General features: G+C 44.6%; 1 pseudogene; it reads right to left on the bottom strand.

Moving 5' to 3' along the window:
* Positions 1 to 15,455: 15,455 nt before the first annotated feature.
* LOC126191825 (5S ribosomal RNA) lies at positions 15,456 to 15,574 on the bottom strand (annotated as a pseudogene).
* Positions 15,575 to 17,349: the final 1,775 nt, after the last annotated feature.

The raw sequence follows: 17,349 nt of genomic DNA, 5'->3' as shown, positions 1-17,349 counted from the left end.
TGATGACCATAGCTGTTAAGTCCCATAGTGCTCAGAGCCAATGTAGCTCTCGTTTATAGTCAAAGAGAGAGTGCCCTCGGCCGGAGAAAGGATCTCAATATGTTGATAAAATTACTCACGAATCGAAACGGGTCGATTACTATAAGGGTCAGGAGCTCTGCATACTACAGTGGTGTTGCGAACAGTAGTTTGTCGCGCGGGTAGCTTAGGGCGCAGTACGCCCGCAGCCGGTGTTCTGAGAAACACTACAGAGCCGCGTACAAGCAGGGAGGTGATGAGTGAGCCAGGCGCGTATCGAGTTGCGGCGGCACAGACGGAGGGCAGGTGGAGCCGGTGTGCAAACAGTGGGGTTCCCCCGCGCCGCGCGTCACGTTACGGCCCGCCGGCTGGCTGGCTGGGTGCGCGCGCCGGCTCGCCAAACACCGCCTCCAGGGCGGCGAGGCTCGGCTGACACGGCGCGGCGCGAGCGTGCTTGCGCGCTGTTTGAGCAGCCGATGCCCAGAAATGAATAGCGGCCGTGTAATTTCACGCCCCGCTGCTGCCACAGCCGCCGCCGCTGCCGCCGTTTGACGCAATTACCGCGACTCGCGCGGAGCTGCGATTTTTGCGCGCCCACCGCGTGTCCTTTCTGCGGGTCTTGCTAATTGGCAGATGAAACAGTCGAGGACCGCGGGCGGGTAGCCTTCGCCACACGTGCCGCTCCTCTCTGCGGCGAAACAGGCGTGCACTATGTGACCCACGCTCTCAGGACTCATCACTGAGTCCCCGCCACGTTTCCTCCTGGGACGTAAACTCGGTCGGAAGTAGGAAAGAGTGTGAAACAAGACTCAGATCTGACGAAACGACTTTCTTCCGTTGTTCCACCGTCCAGATCTTATAGCTTCGGCACAACGGTTTTCTGTTACGGGCACTTGCATCATTGATGAGTGGTTTTTGGATTCCAGCTTGTCCTGCAGTTCCCTGCTTATGGGACTCACTTCCTGTTTATTTGGTTATGAGAGAGATCGCGAGTGCGACATTCAGTTCTGCAGTGACTTTTGTAGCCGTTGTCGCCTTTTCGCCACAGTCCTCTTCAATGACCGTCCGTCAGGATCATTCAACGCACAGTTTCGTCCGTGGTGTGACTTAGCGGACGGTGTTTCTCCGCTTTCGCTGTATGCTGTATAAATCTTCGAAACCATACACAGATACCATACACATCAAGCCCCTTGTCCGCCTCCGTAGCGTAGCGGTAGCGTTGCCGCCTATCACGCAGGGGGCCCATGTTCGATTCCCGGCAGGGGACTGGGCGTTGTGTGTCCTTCATCATCATCATCATCTTCATTGACTCGCAAGTCGCCGATGTGGTGTCAACTATAAAGGACTTGCAATACGGCGACCGAACTCCCCCGAATTGGGCCTCCCGGCCAACAATGCCACACGAAGCACTACTGCCACTAGCTGTACTGAGAGCATTGCACAGGTATCCTTCGTAGTCAAATTCACGAGCGCCACCTGCAGGCTTGGCTAGCATCTGCATTTATGTTCAAGCATCTATTTCGCACGGTGTTTCCACATTTTTGTTCACCCCCTGTGTCTCGTTCTTGTCGTTCTCGGTATAAAGACATATCTGAGGCACCAGGATCGTTTTGGAGATTTTTTCGGACTCCGGTTGACGAAATATTGTCACTAACATTTCTCAGGAACAATCAAACTACTATTTCTGTGTGTCCCTCTTGAACCATTATCGCATGCCAGCAAATGCCAACAAGCTTCTTAAAATCGAACGCCACCAGTTTGCCCTTCGTTTTTCCAAATAAGTGAGCGCGCCGTGCACTATGTTGATGATGCGAGTAAACATACGCATCGTCGTTTTATCCCTGAGCCACTATTACATAGTCGTGGACTCTCATTACTCAGGTCTCATCTTTCTTTCCCCTAAACCGATATATTAAATTTCCTACTACTATACATTACAACTCTGTGTAATTTACACAAACTTATGGGTTGACGAAATGTCCTTGGGGTCGAACTGCAGTAACACGAGTAAAGGTTACAAATTCAGCCAGCAGTAGAACCAAACTGTCTTTCGGAAAACTCCTAATAACTGAGATCTCATAAAAAGGAATACTTTGCTTATTATCTGAAATTGCATTTCCTACTTTTTGTTGCTCTAACGTACTTGTTAATCGCATATACTAACAAGGAAACCTCCCCATCGCACCCCCCTCAGATTTAGTTATAAGTTGGCACAGTGGATAGGCCTTGAAAAACTGAACACAGATCAATCGAGAAAACAGGAAGAAGTTGTGTGGAACTATGAAAAAAATAAGCAAAATATACAAACTGAGTAGTCCATGCGAAAGATGGGCAACATCAAGGAGAATATGAGCTGAGGGGGGGGGGGGGGGTTCATGGTCCCGTGGTTAGCTTGAGTAGCTGCGGAACGAGAGGTGATAGGTTCAAGTCTTCCCTCGAGTAAGAAGTTTAATTTTTTGTTTTCAGTTTATGCGACAAACTCTTACGTTTTCATCATTTTTTTGGGAGTGATTATCACATCCACAAGAAAACCTAAATCGGGCAAGGTAGAAGAATTTTTTTTACCCATTCGCTAAGTGTACAAGTTAGGTGGGTCGACAACATATTCCTGACATGTGACGCACATGCCGTCACCAGTGTCACATAGAATATATCAGACGTGTTTTCCTGTGGAGGAATCGGTTGACCTATGACGCGATCAAATGTTTTCGGTTCCCATTGGAGAGGCACGTCCTTTCGTCTACTAATCGCACGGTTTTGCGGTGCGGTCGCAAAACACAGACACTAAACTTATTTCAGTGAACAGAGACGTCAATGAACGAACGGACAAATCATAACTTTGCGAAAATAAAGAAAGTAAAATTTTCAGTCCGAGGGAAGACTTGAACCAAGGACCTCTCGTTTCGCAGCTACTCACGCTAACCACGGGACCACGGCCCTCCAAAACTCTCATTCTCCTTGATGTTGCCTGTCTTGCGCATGGACTACTCAGTTTGTATATTTTGCTTATTTTTATCATCGTTCCACACATCTTCTTCCTGTTTTCTCGATTGATATGTGTTCAGTTTTTCAAGGCCTATCCGCTGTGCCAACTTATAACTAAATCTGAGGGGGGTGCGATGGGGAGGTTCCCTTGTAAGGTAGAAATGCGAAAATTCAACGTCTTTCATTAACCCAGCTGCAGAAGAAATTAAGCGGATAGATCAGCTGATGAGGAAAACGCTTTGCTCAATGTAGAACAAAAAAGATTCGAAATAAGGGATATCGAGACTTAGCTGCAATCAGGCATTGAAATAAATTCAGTGGTGAAAGCTGAAAATTGGTCCGGACCGGGACTCGAACCCCGATCTCCCGCTTGACGTGAGTGGTTGCCTTAACCGCCTCGGTCATCCGGACAGGCTTAACGGCCGACCGAAATTCTCAACTTGTCACACGCTAGTAGCGTCCCTGTCCATTAACAACATTGCCCGCAGCATTATCCGTATTCCTGCAAGAGTTCGGACGTGGTGTGCATCTGCAATTAAGTTACCGGGAGCCGTCTTCCCTCGTTACTATATATGTGTGGTGTCTGTTCTGCCGGACGATAAACGAAAACAACCGACAAACACGAACTGTTCTAGAATTTAGAAACAATGTGAAGTTACTTCCAACAGCAGCGATCCAGTATGAGCAATGACTCAAAGAGTCACGACACCATCTGAAGATATCCTCCCTAATAAGGTCTGTACGGCGGGACTAGCCAGAAATTGCATTTGACCACAGCATAACTCGATGACACGGGAACCTACTGGCAACCTGTACCACTCCATCAACGTAATGAACCTTCAATGATACAGTCCACCAGAGCCACGCTGAGGATGATATCAGTGCATTCTGAAGATTTAAAAAAAAATTAACACATTGCCGAATGGAAGTAAGCAGCCGACTGATCTTAGTGAGTTACCGGTGGTGATTGAATGACCTTGGATCAGGTGTTCTCCCCAAAAGGCTTTGATGCCGCGTGCACCCCAAGCCACGGCGTGTTGCCGCCGTCATCGGAGCGCAAAGAGATGCTACGCACTACTATGTGGATGACTAATTCTAGTTCTCCAGAGTCTACATCGTACTTACGTGAAACAAACCGCACGGTACGTCAATACAAAACAAGGTCATTTCGATATGGTGATCTAGTGAATTGTTACGTAATAAATGATGATTAACTGAAACCCTCAGCTGCCGACAGGTGTTCTTGATATACCTCGATGTGGACAGCTGAAAATGTGTGCCCCGACCGGGACTCGAACCCGGGGTCTCCTGCTTACATGGCAGACGCTCTATCCATCTGAGCCACCGAGGACACAGATGAATAGCGTGACTGCAGGGACTTATCCCTTGCACGCTTCCACATCGAGGTATATCAACAACACCTGTCGGCAGCTGAGGGTTTCAGTTAATCATCATTTATTCCAGAGAAAAGCTGCACGGTCATCAACAGTATTCTGTTCTTTCGAGAACAGTTACTGTCTTCGTATATATGTTACGTACTAATTACACGTACCAGATATGTTCACAACGTTTACTTACCAAAGTGGCTAACAGACGACCAATCACTTTAGGGAGAACATAGTAGGCGGTGAACGTTACTGTACCTGTAACAGAACGTTCGTTTTTCATCAAGAAAATTTCATCATCAATATTTGAATTATTTTATTGTAGATGCAAACATTATGATACTAGAGGCAACAAATTTCTATTCGCAAACACGAATTATTATAATATTTATTAGAATAAGATCAAAAATGTGACGTGAAAATCAATTATTCTACACTATTAAAACTACCAGAAGAGAGAGCTACACAGTTCGCTACTGTAAAAGATGTCCTTTGATTTTCATAGCGTAAATATGAACCTATTTTAAAAGCACAGCGCTCTTGATTTCCTGCAGATTTCAATTTAAAATCTTTCCTGCTTTCAAATGAAGCAACTGAGAAACAAAACAGAACAACAGAATGCTTGCAATATAGGCATAATGATATTATCTTTTCGTAATAATTTCCGTAACACACTATGGACTTGTCCGTCATTCGGCACCACCCTACAGCAGCATTTAATCTACCGTCTCTACTGCTCGTGCTGTCAGCATGACATTAAACTCTAATCTTCCTTTTCTCCATTTTTCGTTATATCATACGACGTCTTTTAGTCTATCTCGAAAGATCAATCAGTGCTCCTGTGTTTGAAAGAGCACTTTCAGTATAACCGGCAAACTTATGCATTTAGCTGACGGGGGCATATCAACGTGCGTAGTTCATTTTCCTTGCCATTTCTAGCGTGATAAAATCTGGGGTTTTATGTTTTCTATGACGTAACGATTTGAACCAGAAATAAATTTACTGTTTCATGCGTCTGCTATGCTTGGCCATCATCGAGCTGAGGTGACATTGTGATAACGCAACTGTCTAGTATTCGTCAGGGCCGCGATTCAATTCCCAGACCGACTATCCAGATTTAACCTTTCTCTGAGTCTTTAAATCACTTGAGACGAATGCCGCGGTTCCTGTGAAAAGTTACGACCAGTTTCCTATCTCATTCATCAGCAACACAACATTGTGTTCCTCTTCTTCACCAGTTACAGGACCGCTTTAAGTCTACAGTTGCTCCATTAGTTTACATGGAACTCAGTGAATGTGTAAATTCATTGGACCCTATTGGATGCTTTTGACTGTTATATCTGTGGAACAGTAGCTTATATGTAGAACGTGGGTACAGTGAAATACTCCAAATCGTTTCGTATTCTTATCATAGTCTACCCTTTTTTCAACTGCTTGGAAACAAACAACTTACATATCTAACCTCAGAAAAACAATCGAAAGAAATTTCGGTATTTTTAGATGAATACTGACTTATTTTTCAAATTCTTTGATACGTCTCGCTAAAAGAGGGCAAGAGGCAAGACATGTCCGTTCAATTGTAGCTTTCTTTAAATTTGGACTGTGAGATAATGCCTGTAGTAGTGAGATAGCAGCTGGTAGTAACCGACTGGAAGGTTAGCAGCGAGCGTCTTCAGTATGCCTTAACGGGTAGGTATTTGCGGCCATAATAAGAAACGAAATGAAATTGAATGTTCACGTAAAGTCTATAGTATAGAAGGCAAATACAAAACTATGATTTGCTAAAGGGTTCTGGCAAATGCGATGAATCATAGAGTACTATTCCAGTGTTTGGAGCCCTTGTCGACTATGCAAGCCAAAAGCCATTGAACGAATTCAGGGTCGCAACTGGTGGACAGAGGCCACACGAAAATGTAACAGAAATTCTCGTGTACCTTAAATGGCACTCATTCGAAGCAAGACGACGCAGTGCCCGCAAAATCCAGGTGGACGAATTTAGAGAACCTGTATTCTAAAAAGACTTTGCGACGATTCTACTGCCAGGATTGTATACCTCGCGTCAGGATTATGAGTAGATAAGATAGATCTGGGTGCGTACAGAGACAGTCAATGGGCAAATGTAACAAAAAACAAAAACGGTAATATTGGAAAGAAGTACCATCCGTCATTCACTTTTCCGTGGTTTTCGGACCATATATACAGCATGTTATGAAGTATTTGAATTATTTGCATCAGCGGGAGAAACTTTTGTTGGTGACAAAATGTTCTCTGACGCTTCCCGTCGATGGTACACGTCATTTTACTGACTGCATCTGCTCTGGGACGATGAGATTTACCGTAAATAGAGTCTGGCAACCAGGTGTGCCGCATCTGCATCCTGCCTACCCCAGATAGAGTGATTTTTAACAAGAAATCCTCAAGAATGAGTTTTCGTATGTCCATCCTTGTGACTGATGGGTTGTGGGACTGCAGCCGTTCATTTGCGTAATAAGATGAAACACCTGCAGCCGTCGTTTTGATGTTATTTTATTTCATTGCAAACAGTTTCGGTGACTGAATACACCCTCTTCAGGCCTTAACTGACGCTGAAGGAGTGAACTCAAATCGTTTGCAACCATCAACTACCAATTACAGTTATCATCAGAAGGGTTTTTGGAGCCCTGTGTTACAGTACTGAAGCACGTGCTCGTAAAAATCCGGCCTGAGGTGTAAAATAATGTTTTCATTATCTCAGTTTCACATAGGTAAACTCTTAAAATTTTCCGGACCCACAAAATTCCTTTCATATGAGTGACATTCCCAGCTGTGGCAGGGGAAAGAAGGGAACCAACGGGAAAATGATCCTGTCGGGGCGTAAAAAAGGCGAATATGCTCATGATTAAAAGAGTCTCACTGAGAAGTGGGGTACCAACTGCGTCATTTTACCTTTCTCAGCACTTTTATGCTGGGTGAGGAGGAGACTTTTGTAATGGGAAAAGAGACCGAAAAGTAATAAATACTGAAGATAGTAAACAGTAGTAGTTGTATCGAAACAGCGCAGGAGACAAAGGCAGTGTGAGAGATACAAGGATACACTGGCTGTGGAACATAGTAGCCAGTGACAAAACAGTGCTGGGAAGAGATTGAAAGAGAAGTGTCAGTGGGAGAGGAGTAAAGAGAAGGAGAAAGTGGACGTAGGTGATAGTCAGTCATAATGAGAGACAGAGTCTGTGACAGCGACGAGAGAGATAGTGACAATGACAAGCGACAGTAGCAGAGGGAAGGAATGAATGAGACAGTAGCAGTAAGAGAGATCAAGAGGGAGACAGTGGCTGTGAGAGGACACTGTAGCAGTAGCAAAGAACGAAGGGAACTGTGGCTGTGACAGGAGACAATGACAGAGAAACACAAAGAGATAATGACAATGAGTTGGGCTGAATGAGTGAGTGAGTGAGAATGGGCGTCTGGGAGCGGATGAGTACGAGCGACTTACGGCGAGCGAGCGAAGTGGCGCAGTGTTTAGCACGATGGACTCGCATTCGAGACGACGACGGTTGAAACCGGCGCCTTGCCCTCCTGATTTCGGTTTTCCGTGATTTCCCTAAATCACTTCAGGCAAATGCCAGGATACTTCCTTTGAAAGGGCGCGGCCGATTTTCTTCCCCATCCTTCCCTAATCCGAACTCGTGCTCCATCTGTTAATACTCAGTTGTCGATGAGACGTTAAACACTAATCTCCTCCTCCTCCGACTTACAGCGATGGACTAGTGCTTCTGACACAGTTTGTGTGAGAGGTGACTTGCTTGTTAAAAAGAGGGAGAATGTGTTCACATATCAAAAATTTTGGGAAAATTTTTAAAGCTTCGGAGGCAGGTAGAATGAAGCAGCTGGTACTCCACTTTTCAATCAGAGGCTTTTAAACAGGAGCATATTCGCCTTTTTTGTACTGCGAGAGAAGCATTTTTCCGCTGGTAGTGTTTTGGCTCATACACTGTAGTTGCAGTTACTGTCGGCGAAGGTCCCGCGCATGCTCTGACACGTGGGCGGAGCGCTTCCGCAGGACGCCGTGGCTGCGGGCTCCCCTCCTCGGCTCACCAGTCCGCTAAGTAATTGCTTGTGGCGGCTGCCCACTGGCCGACCACACGGCGCAGACCTGCCTCCCTCACCCCCCACCTCACCGACACAAAGCTCGTGGCACGATATTAAAGTGCGGAAAACCCGCCGCCGACTACCGGCCAACTTTTTACACGATATATATATATATATATATATATATATATTATATATATATTTCTGCTTCCGTACTTCGTGGACACATTACCTCTTCGTCGTAATGGAATTGCGTTCGCGGAAGCTGGAAATCCCGGCTCCTAGGAACCGCATTAACTTTATTCTAGAGCAGCAAGACGCGCGATATTTTCTCGTCGAGAGCTGCGGCTCCTCTGACAACGGCAGTGTCGTATTGCGAGCATTTGCCATTACGATTACAAAGATGTGCGAGGCAGGAGGATGGCAGACAGCCCCTAAACTCTAAGGGATCCCCTCACTGCGGCTGGTAACGCAAACACGAAACCCCCGCTTGCGGCGCATTTGCATGTACCACACACACGCCCCTTCCTCGCATTAAACGTTAACAGCCGAGTGGCCAACAACCGGTACGCGCCGGGAGGGTTGAGGGGGGGGGGGGGGGGGGGAACGGCGGGGGAGGGGGCACCTCCCCGCTCTCAGCGAAACACAGCCCTCACAACGGCGGCACCTAGAACTTCCTATGCAGTTTAGTGCCTCCGCCAGAAAACAGCTGCTGTCGCGGCGTCACGCCGCCGCCTCTTCTGCAGTATTGTGCCACGTGCTGTCTGTTTCATGGCCAACGACCAATCACCAAAACAGAAAAATTTCTCTGTGAATCTTCTATATCAGGAGTCTCCAAACTTTTAGTCCGCGGGCCACCATTGACTCCTCCACGAAGTCATAAGGGCCAAGATATACCTAGTGGGATTAAAGCACCCTAGCACTCCATGATGACCGTAATGTAAGGCGAAAGGAAAGATGAAATCGCAAAAATCTAAGTTTGTGGGACTAGCTAGCACTGAAACGAACTACGATTTTTATTTAATTACATAATTTTGATTGATGGACGTGCCTGACCGAAATTCTGGCGTATTTTATTCTGGCGAATTTCACCGACAAAAAAGTATGTCACTGCACATTCTTCACGAAGGTGTCCTGCAAAGTTAACGAAATCTCAAAATCATTGTTAGCAACACTATTACTGCAAGACGTAGAAGAGGTACCACCTCAAATATTTGGCGGGCCGGATACCGGGGATGTCAGGCCAGCTAATGCGGGCCGGTTCGCCGGCCGTCGCGGGCCGGTTTCGGCCCGCGGGCCGTAGTTTGGAGGCCCCTGTTCTATATCTATACACAGGGCGATTCAGCTCCCCTACCGCTGTCGTTTTATACAACCCGCAATACTACAGGTGGACTAGATAAACCAAGCGCGAGATTTTCATATGCTCTCACTCACTACGTGCAAACTATTACTCCTACAGAAAAAAATGAGGCCCCTTTTTGAAGGAAATTTAATGTAGCTAAATATTGTACAGGGATACGTTTGCACTGGACGCCACGGTTTTGGAGTTATTCAAGACAAACGTATAAAACTGATCTTCAAACGCAACTCCACTCAACATTGATCCCTCACCGGTCAGAATTTCTAGTATTTTGTTGTCGGCACTGCCTCCTAACTCTGTATAAAAATTTCCCACTACACGAACTATTCCAGATATTCGACCTTTTGTGGTCTCCATCGATTGGGCTATTATGCTACCACCATAGTCTGCTGGTACATTAACATCATTAATTTAAACATGCCTGTGAGGGTAATGAACGAAAAACGACTTCTGTAAACATTACGCTAAAACTAATTACGTTGACTATTTGATCCAGACTTAACCCTTACAAGCAGACTGATTTGGTAGTCAGAAGGCCTGAGGAATACACTGATGTAACTTTTTTGTTTTATGCTGTTAAAATCCACAAAATCGTTAAATTTACATTAACGTCAACTTAAAAATTTGTAAGTACTTGACTAAGGATACAGCTTAATACAGCCAGTCAGTGAAGACTAAAAAAGGTCGAATGTGGGAAATAATTCGTGCAGTCGCAAATATTTACAGTGGTATGCGGGGAACAACATACTAGAAATTCTGACCGGTGGGGGCTGAGTGTCGGAGGAGCAGAGGTGCATTTGAAGGTAAATTTTGTATGTTTTTCCTCCAATAACTGCAAAACTACGGCCTCTAGCGGAAACGTATCCCAGTAAAAAAATTAACTACATTAAATGTCCTACGTAAATATTCCCTTCTCTTTTCTGTACGACTAATAGTTTGCGCGTAGGGACCAAGAAAATATGAAATCCCGCATGTGGTTTATGAATGCCAGGTGTAACACTGTGGGTCGCATAAAATGACAGCTTTAAGGGCAGGTGAGTCACTCTGTATACATATCATAAAAATCTATGTATGAATGTTCAACATTTCCGACTCAATCACTGCATCGACCTGCCTTCGACAGGGGTGGCGGTGGGGATAAAAACGGGGTGACACAGAAGCATAATTCAGAAATATCTGGAGCAACTTCAACCAAATTTGGTATGTACATGACTCATTAGTGGTATGAAACAACTGTGGTTAACATATCACCAACAACCACCCCTAGGGGTCACTGAGGGGATGAGAAGGCATGACATGTAAAAATATTCAAGAACGACAGGTATTAGTATCGAATCCATAGTTTTTTGAGGCCACTAGACTCAATGGTGACAGTCCTGACGACGTTTCGTCCGTAGGTGTACGCATGGGAAGGGATGGATGCAAAGATAGTGACATATGAGCCCATATCTGTAACTCCTGAAGCAATTTCTTTGAAAGTGAGTTTACGTATCACTTGCGATCTGGAAAAAAAAAAAAAAAATACTGTGACAATAAGGCCGCCCCTAGCTGAGGGAGGAGGTGAAAAATGGTGGCAAAAGCTTAACTTCGTGATGCTTGGAACAGTTTCAAACAAATTTCGTGCATACATGACTTTTTTGGTATAAAAGTACTGTGGGAGCAAGATACCGCTACTACCATAGATATGGGGATGCCGATAATAAGGGGACGTAAAAGCGTTCTAAAACTACCTGTTGGTATTTGTTTCCTCTATTTAGCTGACTTGGGATACATTAAATGTGTGAAGCACAATTTTTCTCTCTGTTTTTGCTGCTTAATGGTGTGTCAATTAGGACGGGAGAATGAGCACTGCAGTAAGCAGGTAATTTTGTCAACGTGTTTCAGGACCAAAGATGAGGCCACTCGGCTGAATACTGCAGCTAAATTTAGCATCCTCTCTGGAGTCGTATGGTGTAAAACAGCAGATATTCAGGAGTATCACGAATGCAATATAAGAAGATGATTCTAATTGATGTTTAAAAACCCCCGTAGCGACGCTGATGAAGCTGTGACAAGTAATTCAATATATTACATATGGTGCCTCATATATCGGGAAATACTCCAAAAGTGGATGACAACTGTTGAAGATGTGACGTCACCAGACGACGCATCTTGCCGCGCGTGCTGCGGTAGAGCCTATCTGTCGCACTTGATCATCCCAATCCAAGTCAAGTGATCAATGTGGCTCTTTAGCACCTGCGTCTGGCGGGCAGTATTTTTTTTTTTTTTTTTGCATTGCGTTAGACAATTGTGTGTTTACCTTTAGTTAATATTAATTGTTTTATTTACCGGTCTAGTGATTTCCGCTGCTTAATTGCAAAGTACAGTACAGCAAAAACCTATCATATTGATCACAAGTAAATAAGTATACGCTTCCGAATTACATCGGTACCAGTGAATGACCTATGTGTTCTTTACTGAATAGAATCTGTAAACAAGAAAGAAGGGACTAAATGACATGAAAACAAAATAAGAACAGCTTTTGCATGGTTACAGCGACAATAAAAAATTTTAACTTATACGTATGCAATAGTTCACATTAACAAATACGTCACCCGGTGACTTCACATGTTCAACATTTGTCGCCCACTTTTGGGGAGATTTCCCGACATTTGCGAATCCGTGTGTCTTAAATTACTTGTCTCCACGTCATCAATTCTTTTAATAAAAATCATCCTGTATGTGACAAACACATACGGTGGCAAAGGTGAGGGTGAAAAGTTAGTGGTAACTAAAGGATGAATGACAAGAAAAGCAACAAGGATAATTACTCATACACATGGTCGGTGAAAAAGAACATAAGCCAGTACAGGTGGTGCCGTGTACAATATAATAGTTTGCGGAGTGCAAATGAAGGTGGAAATTTTCAGCACGAGGGCTAGTCATAAAGTCCTAATTATCACCTCGAAAAATAAATTTATATAACTGATTTTTTTGTTTATTTGCACGTAAAATGTTTCCAGTTCTGATACACATGAAATCTCTGCACCACAGTATCGCAGCTTGCTACTGGAGGATCCAAGACAAAATGGTGTAGCCCAGTGTTAAAATGGCTCTGAGCACCATGGGACTTAACTTCTGAGGTCATCAGTCCCCTAGAACTCAGGACTACTTAAACCTAACTAACCTAAAGAAATCACACACATCCATGCCCGAGGCAGGATTCGAACCTCCGACCGTAACAGTCACGCGGTTTCGGACTGAAGCGCCTAGAACCACTCGGCCACCGCGGCCGGCGCCCAATGATAAGTGGAGTATCGCGTGATAAATTGTTTACTGCCTTTGAAGGGGACTAAAGCTGCAAGAATACGTGTTAAGTTAGCGGAAATGTACGGCAACAACGCTCCAAAATATGACAAAAGTCGAGATGACTCAATCGCTTCCAGTGTGGTCAAACAACTGTGAGTGACGAAGAACGGAGTAACAGACTATCTCTCTGTGAAGAACAGAGATTCGCAACGAAAGTGGACAAGCGGTGCTCCAAGACCAGCATGTCACAATCGAGAAGGTACAGCAAAAAGTGAAAATGTCTTCCAAGACATTTTGAAAATGACAAAGGTCGCCGCCTGCTGTGTTCCGCGACTGAGGCCAGCCCTAATGACATCTTTAGCCTATCAATCACCATGGATGAGTGCTGGGTGTAGCACCATGATCCGGACGAGGTGATGCTGAGTGTTCCTTTGGGACTGCCATGTGTGAAGCTAGACGATTGTGCTCGAAAGGGTCAAACTGAAATAGAAGTGCCCTAACGAAAGTTCCTGACGGGGTTTCGTCAGGCTGCAAAGACTCAGCGTCGCAGGACGCAGTAGTTTGTGTAATAATTTTGGTTCCTTCGACTAGTCCATAGTTTTCTCCTTCACTAAGTGTTGCTTAAAACGACTTACATTTCGTGTACATCTTCTGGTATCAATATCTTTTCTCCTCTCCCGCAATTTCAGTTCCTCTCGCGAATGTTGCGCTGGAGAAACAACTGCTGGTACGCCTCCATGTAAGTTCAAATTTCTTGACTGTCTAGTCTTACTGATTTTACGAGAGGCACACCGTGCGGGAGGAAGTAAAATGTGCCTGACTTTTCCTTAAATGAATATACAAAATGGAATGGTACTTAGTAGCCATACTTTATACTGGAAACTACTATCGTTAGTGTAAATCTGGAACATGCTCAGCGATACCACTGCCCGCCGTTTCATTAGCACGCCGTACATATACGAGTATGTTACAATTCTGTACTAATGGCCGCGTCCCGGTAGTACGTGGTGTTCTATCTGAAACACTGTCAACGGCCATTTCACCTCGCACACTTCACTGGAGGTACTAAAACATCACAAATTATCGAATACAGACGTGCAAAATTACTCGTCTGATTCCATCGTTGCTACAGAGAGTTCCCAGCACGTCAAAGCTTCTAATATTACTTTATTATTTTTTCAAATAAATTAAGTAAGATTTAAATTCATAAGCAGATTTTGCTTAGCGCTAAGTTACAGCATTACGCAAAATATGAGTCGTTTAATATACAGAACTGGTGGGCGAACTGCCAGCACCCGATCTAGTGTAGCTACTAAAGTTAAAAAGGAAAAATTAAAAAGGTATCCTTACTGATTACCGCTTAAGTTGGAAATGACCTAACATTGATTCGTAATTTGATCTTCATAATGTACATTACGGTCATGTAAAATCTGAGTCGCATTCGAGAAAGTTTTACACTTGGAACAAAGAGTTAAGACGTCAATTAAAATGTAAAAACCGATACCAAAGATTGTATCGATCTACTGTTTTTGTGGGTCACCACAGTCAGATTACGTCGTTTTATTGCGTAATGATTCCTTATGTACATGCAGCAAATATTTTACTCATTATCACGGAATAAAGCTAGCTGAAGGAGGAACAGATAAAAATTAGAAGAAAGAAAAGAACTATTGACAGTTGGAATTCGAACTATTGTTTTATGGCACCAAGGCGTTTCATATCAAGCTCGAAAGCCCCAACCACTCCATTCTTACTCTACAAGTTTCAAAATCGGAATGCGACTGAATGAATAACTGGCTATAAATCAGGCAATTTTTAGTTTATCTCTTTACTTTATTTAATTTTCTACCAGTAGGTCTGTAGTTGGACTGTAGTTTTGAGTGACTGAATTGCTTTGTTATAATTCTCTTTATCCTAAAGTAATCCATCTAGAAATAATACTTTAATAGGAAAAGAATAATATCTCCACCCACGTCACTGGCTCCGTGGACTTAAACAAGAGAATTTATTCTTACCTAAAACGTGTCTTCTTGTTTAAAAATGGGTAGCGGATAAAATAATGTGGAGCTATTCGTGTGGGAAAGCGTCCAGCTTTACTTGTACATACACGAAGCACAAAATTTTCAACCCTTTAGCTCTCTCTCTCTCCGTCCGAACAGGCTTTGGAAGGCACAGTAGTACCGACCGTCCGCCGTGTCATCCTCAGCCGATAGGCGTCACAGAATGCGGATATGGAGCGACATGTGGTCAATAGACGCTCTCCCGGCCGTTGTCAGTTTTCGTGACCGGAGCCGCTACTTCACAGTCAAGTAGCTCCTCAATTGGCCCCCAAGGGCTGAATGCACCCCATTTGCCAACAGCGCTCAGCAGACTCGGACGGTGACCCATCCAAGTGCTAGCCAATCCCAACAGTGCTTAACTGCGGTGATCTGACGGGAACCGGTGTTACTACTGGGGCAAGGCCGTTGGCTTTAGAACTATCTTAATTTCATCGTACACCCAAATGCGGGGAGGCCTCCGTGGAATGTTTTCAACGCTCATGTAAATACAAGAAACATATGCAAACCTGGATACGTAGACGGTGGTAGAGTTCCCTGTGGCGACGTTCAGTGGTGGCTGGTGATACCGGTGCGATGCGCAGCGTTCCGCACAGCCGGCGCAAACGCGGGACTCTGTGGTCGGCGGGCGGGGTCAATGACCGCGGTCCCGGTGCACCGCGCTGCGGCCACCGTGTCCAGTCAGTCAGTATCTGCTGGCCGGCTGCGCGGGTTAGCTCTTGGCAGCTCGGTAGTCTGTGGTGTGTAGCTTTCATTTTCTGCTAACCCTACTGCCTTCTCTCGGACGAGCTCAGCTAGAGGACGTAGCGATTGTACACAAGACAGGCAGAACGTGTTCGTACGGTTCACTGTAGGGCGCCACTGGAAGGATGCATCTACAGCTACTCCTACATCCGCACACTGCAAACCACTGCGAAGTGCACTGCAGAGCTTACGTCCCATTGTAGCAGTTGCTGGTTTTTTTTCCCGTTCCATTCACGTACGGAGCTCGAGAAGAATGATAGTTTACAACTACATATAGACCATACTCCGCAAGCCATCTGATGGTGAGTGGCGGAGGATAGTTCTGATACCACTAACTGATCCCCACCTACCCTGTTCCACTCATGAATGGTGCTTGGAAAGAATGATGGTTAGTATGCTTCCGTACTGGCTTTAATTACTGGAGTTTTCTCGTCGTATTCATTACGCGAGGTGTATGTGGGGGGAAGTAATATGTTGTCCTACTCTATCCGGAAAGTGCTCTCTTGAAATTTCAATAGTGAGCATATCCGTGATGCACAACGCTTCTCTTGTAACGTCTGACAATAGAGTTTGTTGATAATATCGGTAACGCTCTTGGCCGACTACACGATCCCGTGACGAAACGCCCCGCTCTTCGTTGGATGTACTCTAACTCTACACTCATTCACACCTAGCAAGGATCCCATATCAAAGAACAATGCTCAAGAATCGGTCGAATAAGCGCTTTATAGGCCACTTTCTTCGTGGATGAGTTACATTTACTTAAGACACTTTTTTTCTTTTTTAAAAAAATGGTGTTTCGTTAATTCCTAAACCGTAACAAACGTTACGACAGATTCCTCTGAATTAGAGTTCGTACTCACATCGCTTTTTATGATACAGGCAGTGAACAGGACCATAAACGCGATCCCTTATCCCCTTCGAAATTGAGACACTACGCGGCGTTAGCTGTAAGCAACATTTGTATTTAATAGGTTCTAGTGTTCCAGCCGTAGTAATCAAAGTTCGAAAGGAATTTCAATAATGCAAGTTAGTTGTACAACAGGTATGGTAGCTCCTTTTGTCTAGAACGAACACTGTTTGAGATCTGCTTTCGCAGGATTTTCGATGTCTCGTATCTTGCTCAATACTTTGTTGTCTTAAAAAATTGGAAAGTCTGCCGACGGTGTGTCAGACAAATTCGCCTCGAAAACTTGGCCCCAAACACTTCACGTCAAGCCAGTGGCGTATACAGAAAAACCTCAAAGGTGGGGGGGGCTAAACATATCTTGAGCTACCTTTACTTTTACCGTAACAATATTTCTGTTTCTGAATGTAAACTAGCTTCCTATTCTGCGAATAGTTCGTATTTATAACGCAACGTATGCAAGGTTCTCTGTACAAGAAAACAGTAGAATAATCGCGACTTTTCTCGAACAAATACCAGACAGAATAACGTATCGAC

This window comes from Schistocerca nitens, chromosome 6, assembly GCF_023898315.1.
Source record: "Schistocerca nitens isolate TAMUIC-IGC-003100 chromosome 6, iqSchNite1.1, whole genome shotgun sequence".
Lineage (NCBI taxonomy): Eukaryota > Metazoa > Arthropoda > Insecta > Orthoptera > Acrididae > Schistocerca > Schistocerca nitens.
This window is presented reverse-complemented; position numbering and strand designations above follow the sequence as displayed.